Here is an 8,513-nt window from a genome sequence, read left to right as displayed (position 1 = left end):
TCTGTCTGACCTCTGCATAACTTGAGGATGTGCTAATCGCCTTTCTGATAATATTGATCTTCTCAGAAAAGAAGGAAGCAAACTCATTGCATTGGCTGTCGGAGAGCATTTCACTGGGAATCTGACTTTGGGGGTTTGTTAGTCTCTCAACAGTAGCAAAAAGAGTGCGAGTGTTGTTTAAGTTACTGTTTATAAGGTTTGAGAAGAAGGTCTGTCTAGCTGTGGCTAGTTCCACATTGAAAGCATGAAGGCTGTCTTTATACATGCTATAATAAATTTCAAGTTTCGTCTTCCGCCACATCCGCTCAGCTTTTCTGCATTGTCTTTTCATACTCTGTACTGCTGTTGATTTTCTCCAAGGTGATTTTTGACAAGCATACAACAGTCTCCAGATGTCATGTTTTAGGTTTACGGTAAGAAATATTTGAATGAGGTTGTGCAACATCGTTTAATCGTGTAAATTATCCCTCTCTCCATAGCAATAGTCAAATTGTGTATTAGATTGTGTAATTAGTGTAATTAGATTACACCACAGACATTTACAAGGAGTTTAAGAAAACTAGAAAACAAGAAAATAATAGTAGAGACTCACCTGTTGTTGACTTGGCTTTTTTTTTTACCTATAAAAGTTGTCCAACAGCACACTATTCCTGTTAACCTGTACACAGGCTCTTGTAAACAAAACCAGCAGGGGAAATTGCAGCTTACTTCAATATTTTCAGCCAAAGGTCACTGTTGTGATCTTCATTTTCGATGGACAATGCCAAAAGCACAGGCCAGTGACTGAGCATACAATCATCTCCTCGAGTTTTGGAGAATGCTGGCTGTAAATGTATGCATCCCTGAATATAAACATAATGCAGTATAGTTACCCTGCCATGCAATTAAGTAATCAACACACAATAAATCATGAGGAAAATTCCAGTGACTGTGAAAGTCACCAACTATACGCATGATATGTATGATTCAGATATATATATACCTGTACATATTTTGAGGCTTTTTGGAATAATGTTTCAGTAATTAAAAAATTATCCTATAAATCCATTGCTTTATGAAAATGATTGCATTTCTTTTTCAAAAATGGTTTGTCCATAAAAATTCCACTGTCATCTGCAATGACCATTCATTAAGTGTGGACACAGGCTGGGACAGCAACCATTAATGAAGACAGAAATAGTGAGCAATGTTTCACTGTAAAAACACTTATAAGCTGTAAAGTTCCATTGCAAATTAAATGTTTTTGTGGTTGTTTGCTCCAAAATCGCCATGTTTAGATGAATATTAAATGTTACTACCAATCAAAAAGACCACTATTCTCGTTTCTTACAGATGAGACATTTTCTGATGTTCCATTAACATCCTTGTGTTTGTTTTGATGACTGTCTAGTCGTTGAATGGAAAATAAAGACAGAAGCTTATGTCATAATTCCACCATATGTACAGGAATGAGGGAATGGTTTGAAGTGGATGTGCGTCAGTTACAGTGCTTCATTAAAGCATAGTTCTCCCCCCAAAAAAAGAAAAAAGACAGGAAATAGGAGGGAAAAGTGGGGGGTAATGGGATTGGGAAATGGGATGTAGTCACAGCTTCTAAAAGTTCAAATGAATCCAAACAATAGCAAATTTACTACTTCAGCACAGAGAAAGACTTTAACTGCTGGAAATGAACATTATGCAATCCCATAGAACAGCATGTTTGACATGCTAGCCCTTATCTACACACTCACATACTGTACACCTAAATACATGACACTTCTCAATTACGGCACACCGAGATGTTGCATTCCTCACACTGGTGTCAGTTGTTCTAATCCCTGGTAAGCGGCATCCAGTTTAACCAGCTTCTGCACCTCAAAAGGCAGGGTTGGGCTGCTTTTCAAGAGTCCTTCTATCGATCTGACCCCCGGCAGAACCTCCAGACACATTCACTGAGCTCCTCTCATTCTCAACTCAGTGCTGGAGCAGACACAATAAGTGAAGGATAACAACACTGTAAAAAAAAGTACTTAAAATTTACGGTAAAAAAATGGCAACTGTGGTTTTAAATTAAATTTACAGTTAAATACCATAATTTAATTAACTGATATAATGTTAATATACCAACCTATTGAAGTACTGAAATCTGTTTTGTACCTTTATAATACACTGATAACCACTAAATGCAGGTGGTGATGAGGAAGTCACATGATGAACCAAAGCCCATCACAAGCAGTTTTTAAATAATAACATATTTAGAAGGTGCACTGCACAGTGTCATTCACACAAACACTAAACACCATCATGGTAACACACATGAAACTGAAATAATGCAATAAACATTCATTTAACAACATTAGTTGTAACATACAACCCTTATATACAAAACTGATAAGAAAAAACTAAGAAGAAACAGTTATTTCAGCAAAAAAACATCAAATTTGAAATGTAACGCAGGGAATTCTTGGAATATCAATTTACGGTTAGTCACTGTAAATTATACGGTAGTCCAAAAACAGTATACTACCGTAAAATTACATGTAATAGCCAATACAATTTTTCACCGTATATAGTAGGGGAGTTTACCATTAATCATTTAATAAGTTTTTAATGTAGCATTTTTACAGTCTTTTACCGTTAAATTCACGGTCATTTTTAAGAGTTAAAAGGATTTTTAAAGAGAAAAACTGGTCTGTTCTGATAAATAAATAAATATGCAACCATTTGCATGGTAAAAGAAAGTATGACATGGACTGCATTAAATACATGTTTACCTTGCAACAAAAACACAGTGCAGTGAATATTTGGATAGCATGAAACCAGTGCAATTCAGTTGAGTATACGGCCCTATTTTGGTTCTGTGTTGGGTTGCCACTCGGTGTCCCCCACACTTTCTGTATTTTTAAAACTACCTTTAACTATTTCTTTCACACAAATTATGTTGCTCCATCAATGTTCAATTAACAAAAAAATGATAAATTCTGATATCATACCCGAAGTCTTATATTTTGGGACGAACAAATAAATAAATAACTTTCTGTCAAGAATACCAGTAGCCCCATTGAACCCCACACAAAATGCCATTAGAACCACCTGTAAACAGCAACTCCCATTCCTTATTTGCCATAAAGCATTTTCCCTGTCCATTAAAAAGCAGCATGATGGGTGGAAGGGTGGGGTTGGGGGAGTTTACAGAAGCAAGACCTGAAGGAGAGCGTGGTGTGGCCACGTCTGCGGTGCTCTCATCTCCTCCAGGGTAGTGTCTGTGGTACTATGGCCTCGGTACACGTGGGCTGGAGCGACAAAAGAGAGCAGGGAAGATAGTTTTACACAGTCCAAATCTTCCACCCACCTGGCAGGCCAGCGCTCATAAACAGGACAGCTACACAAACCTGGTGTCAGACTGTAGCTTTGACAAGACTCAAGTCAGAACATAGGAGGCTGGCTTGCAAAAAAGGGGCTGAAACACACACTCAGGCACAACTACTGTCAAACACACTTACACAGACAGGAGACTGGGACACAGCTGAGTTCAGGGAGCAGGGATTTACTACAGGAAGTGAAGTGAAGAAGAGAAGAACCTGGATGGACACCCTCTGCAGTCTCAGTGGCCTGGACCCTCTCTGGGTGAGTCTCAGATAACTGATGGAGAGGGGATATGCAACTCTAATGAGATAAACTCAATCAATTCAATAGCCATTTAAAACTTAAGTTGTTCAACAGATATGAAGGTATTAAAAAATAACTGCTTGCTAGTGAGATAACACAAACTGTGCCTAGTCACCCATTTCTGTTATTTATGCTCCTTTATTCTTGTAAGTGATCATGGTTTTGACAGTAACAGTCATTTGGGGTGAGTCATGCATTTCTCAACCAATGATTCATTAACTAAGATTGAATGCGGGACCTTAAAGGGATAGTTCACCCCAAAATGAAAATTTGATGTTTATCTGCTTACCCCCAGGGCATCCAAGATGTAGGTGACTTTGTTTCTTCAGTAGAACACAAATTATGATTTTTAAGTCCAGCCGTTGCAGTCTATCAGTCGTATAATGATGCCCTGGGTGTAAGCAGATAAACATCAAATTTTCATTTTGGGGTGAACTATCCCTTTAAATGTTCAGATTTAAGGTTACTCTGTTTAATTCACACATAACCTGTGTTACATGTGTGAGAACATATTTTGCGATGTGTAAAAAGATTATTTGTGTGCTTTAACTTCTCAGGGTGTTTACATTCAAACAGCCGTACTCTGGTATCATTAAGAGTGCAGTGCATGTAACTGTACTTTAGCCAATATTTTGAACAATGATTACAGATTGGATGATAACCAGTGTTGGAATTCAGGTTAATAATAAAAGATTAATGCTCTCCTTCTCTTATTTTGCATAGTATAGTAGGTCATTTAAAATCAGGTGTAGTGATATTGGTGTGTGTGAAAGAGCCAAGCAAATGTTGTTCCAGGCCCTGTGCCCACTATGAGGTTCTCCATGGTACAGCGTACGCACTTAGCAATATTTACTATTTCACAATGACGGTGGAACAGATGATGCACATTCAATAAGTAACTGACCGCATTCTGTGGATGATTTCAAAATGCAACATTTGCATCCCAGCTAATATGAAACATTCTCAGGACATTCTCAAAATTTGTAACCTAAATGTTCTTGCAGTAATGTTACCAGAACAATCTTTCAGTGTTATCAGATATACAATGTTAACATGAAAATTATTCATACATTATCAGTCATACAAGACAGTTCAATATACAGGTGCATCTCAATAAATGTTAAATGTGAGCCAAAATCATCACAATTAAAATAACCAAAGACTTAAACTACTTCAGTCTGTGTGCACTGAATTTATTTAATACACGAGTTTCACAATTTGAGTTGAATTACTGAAATAAATGAACTTTTCCACGACATTCTAATTTATTGAGATGCACCTGTATGAATGGGAGAAACTGCAACCGCAAATACCACGAAAGTCCCGCCTTCTAGATAAAAGAGCCAATGGCCAGTTGGCACAGTCATGGCATCACTGCAGCTGCCATTCCCATAGAAACAGTCAGTGTCCTTAGACATGACTGTGACTACACATTTTTAATGCTATTTCAGCTTCATAATCAACATTCATTAAACCGTTCATGTCATATTTTTGTAGCAGTTAAAAGTTATGTAAATGTGGGTTTTGAATGCAGTATTTGAGATTTAGTTATTTTCTCATTTAGATTGTGTTGGTCTTGCGTGCCTGAAATAGCTGCCCAGAGGCATTGCAAATGTGGCCATTGGGTGAACCAACTTTCCTTGAAAAGGACTTTTGTTGATGTTTCATTAGTTATAATTGCTTATTTAATCATTTTACTTTGTATTTTACTGTTGTTAGAATGTATTGTTGTCCAGTCCTGTGTAACCCAATGAATGTTTTCCAGAACATTTGTATAATCAAGGAAAATGTTCCAGAACTTATGAAGATAACATTTTCATAACATAATGGGTACATAAGAACAACATTCTTAGAATATGAAATCGTTTGCTGGGAAAACATGTGGAATGAGATGAAGAAGTCAAAGTCGTAAGCTCATGTCCATTGAAGCATGTCTGACAGCAGCAATCTGGCTGAACTTTTTTAACCTTAAGTTAGACTAACTTGTTACGGCTAGCGTGAGAGATTGTTATTAGCTTCCAACTGGCCATTTCCAAAAGAAGTGACCAGAGATTTGTGAATTGCAAGCCATCCTCATAAATGTCCTCCAAATAAATCCAAACATCAGCGGTGTCATTTTTAAACTGTTTTTAAACATTATTTGTGCTGACCGGCAGTCTGAACTCCTACACTTGCAGGAAGGGTACACACACCACTCTGAATCACTTCCTGAGACTGTGGTTGCCATTGGGTTTAGACCAGTGCAAACATAGTCTTGGAAGATGCAGGACGGGTAGAAGCTGGTGTCTTTATGCTCCATTGAACTCCCTGTGGAAAACTGCGACTGTGACTAGGCTCTGCCACGTGAACGAGAATCTCTTTCCCTTCCTGGGCCCAGACCGCAGTACACCCCCTCATAGATGAGGACATATCCTGACCAAAACAACCACGCAACGAACCGAGTGTCTTATCTTGAACCTGTAGTGTGTGTCTGGATTGCACTTGCAGGGTTTTAGATACTGGTCTAAATAAAGGTAAAATGCTAGAAGACACAAATAGATCACTTAAAATAAAAAAATGTCATCATTTACTCACCATGTCAAATTCATATAAGTTCTTCTGTGGAACACAAAAGGAACATTTGTGAAAAATGTTTTTTGCCAGAATGAATGAATGAATGAAATATCATAAAAGTGGTCCATGTGACTTTTACGCTATATATTGCATATTAATTCATTATTTTATGTGAGATAAAGACCAAAAAAGTCAATAATTGCTGAAAATCATGACAGCTCACTATGGCACATTCATGAGAAAACTCGTGCAAGACGTTTGATTTACGAATGAACGAATCATTCTTTTGATCCAGGTTTTAAATGAATCAGTTCAGCCAGTTCACAAAACAATTCTGAATGATTTGTTCACAAATCAGACCAGTCCAGTCCTCAAAATTCAAATAAATAACAAAACAATATGCTTGCAACAGTGAACAGTTATTGTATGAATGATTATACATGAATAACAAGCAAAATGTTGGTCTATTCCTCACGCAAAGCTACTGTATGACTACAAAAGACTTCAAATATAGTGTATAGACTAATTTTATGGATACTTTATAGTGCTTTTTCATCCTGTTTTGAAGCATGAAAGCTTCAGTCCCAGTTTGTTGTATTTGACTCCCCCCTTCTCACGCCACACATCATCTTCTCACACAGTGTAAAATACAAAGAGAAAACTGACAATGCGCCGACAGACAGGTTACTTTTGGTATAAAAAAAAGTCTCAGCTTTCAAATTTTGTCTTTTTTTTTTAAGAAATTCAAACAATAAATACCATTCTGTGGCTCTTTAATGTGTCAAGACAAATTGCTGTAGCGCCTCAGTTCAAGCGGCACGTGAACTGATCATCTCTTCCTCTTTACTAATTGTAGCATGAAATAAACATGAATGAACATCAGAAGGTATCTTATTTCATCCACATAAAGAGGTCAATACACACCATTTTTCAAGTTCAAGTCCACCAACGTTAATCTACTCTTCTGTCTGGTTTGTTTGTCGGACAAAAATGGCAGATTTGGCTTTATGATTGGCCAGATTGCCTGTCAATCCCAGCAAAGGGTCAAAACGAAAAATTAAAATTCCATCAGTGAAAAAGCTTCTTTTGTGTTTCATGTAAGAAAAAGGTTTGGAATACATAAGGTCAAGTAAATATGATTATTTTTGAGTAAGACAATATACTGAGAAAAATTTAAACCTAAACCTCAGGCAATGGCTGTATTGCTGTATGTACGTGAGCAAAGAAGCATACACAGAGATGCGTTTGGTGCTCATGGTCCTTCTCATGGTGCATATGGGGTTTACATTTTGGCTTGCCAAAGGTACACTTCTTATATACTGCCATACCACAGGACTCCTTCCAACCAGCATGCAGTATTAATCAGAGCTGTGCCATTGCCGAAATAACCACAGCATAAAACACAGCCAAATAAGTTCTCATCAGTCCAGAGAAAGAAAAAAACATAACAGCTCTACAGCTGCATTTGGACAGCAGCCTGTTTTCCAACATAGAAAGGCCAGAAATAACTGACGAGATAGAGTGTGAATTACTGATGTCTGAATAGAACAAACCTGTGAAATTCACCTTGAGAGAGAAGTCTTGGCAATGATGCCAAAGTGGGATTTTGCCCAAATTTGATGTAATCAAAATGCACAGAACAGTATTTTTGTCACAGACCACAGCTTTGCTTTGCTTTGCTTTGCTTTACTCTGATATTCAAACTATCACTCAGCAGAACCAATGTGCACAAGTTGTTACTCAACATACATTTTTGTACACATGTGCTTTGAAAATTGGTCTGCTGCTGGCGATGCTTCTGAGTGGAAACAATATCGATCAACAACAGCGAAATATTGAAAGTCATTTGTTTCTTTGCAAGTTATATTTGTGGAAATTGTGAATTTTCTACAATCAGAATGTGGTATTCTAAAAAGTGAAAGTGAAGTGAAAGTGACATGACATGTGGCCAAGCATGGTGACCCATACTTGGAATTAGTGCTCTGCATTTATCCCATCCAAAGTGCACATACATAGCAGTGAACACACACACACCGTGAACACACACCCGGAGCAGTGGGCAGCCATTTATGCTGCGGCGCCCGGGGAGCAGTTGGGGGTTCGGTGCCTTGCTCAAGGGCACCTCAGTCGTGGTATTGAAGGTGGGAGAGAGCGCTGTACATTCACTCCCCCCACCCACAATCCCTGGGTGTTATTACGAGTCCGACTCTCTAACCATTAGGCCACAACTAAAAAGAGTGCAACTTTAATATATAGAATGGCACATCATGTACATTTGTGGAGGCAAAACGTTATTTTTTTTCCTGTCATGA

This window comes from Sinocyclocheilus anshuiensis, unplaced genomic scaffold (assembly GCF_001515605.1).
Source record: "Sinocyclocheilus anshuiensis isolate Anshui unplaced genomic scaffold, SAMN03320099.WGS_v1.1 scaffold419, whole genome shotgun sequence".
In the NCBI taxonomy this organism is placed as follows: Eukaryota; Metazoa; Chordata; class Actinopteri; order Cypriniformes; family Cyprinidae; genus Sinocyclocheilus; species Sinocyclocheilus anshuiensis.
Note: the sequence above shows the minus strand (reverse complement) of the source record.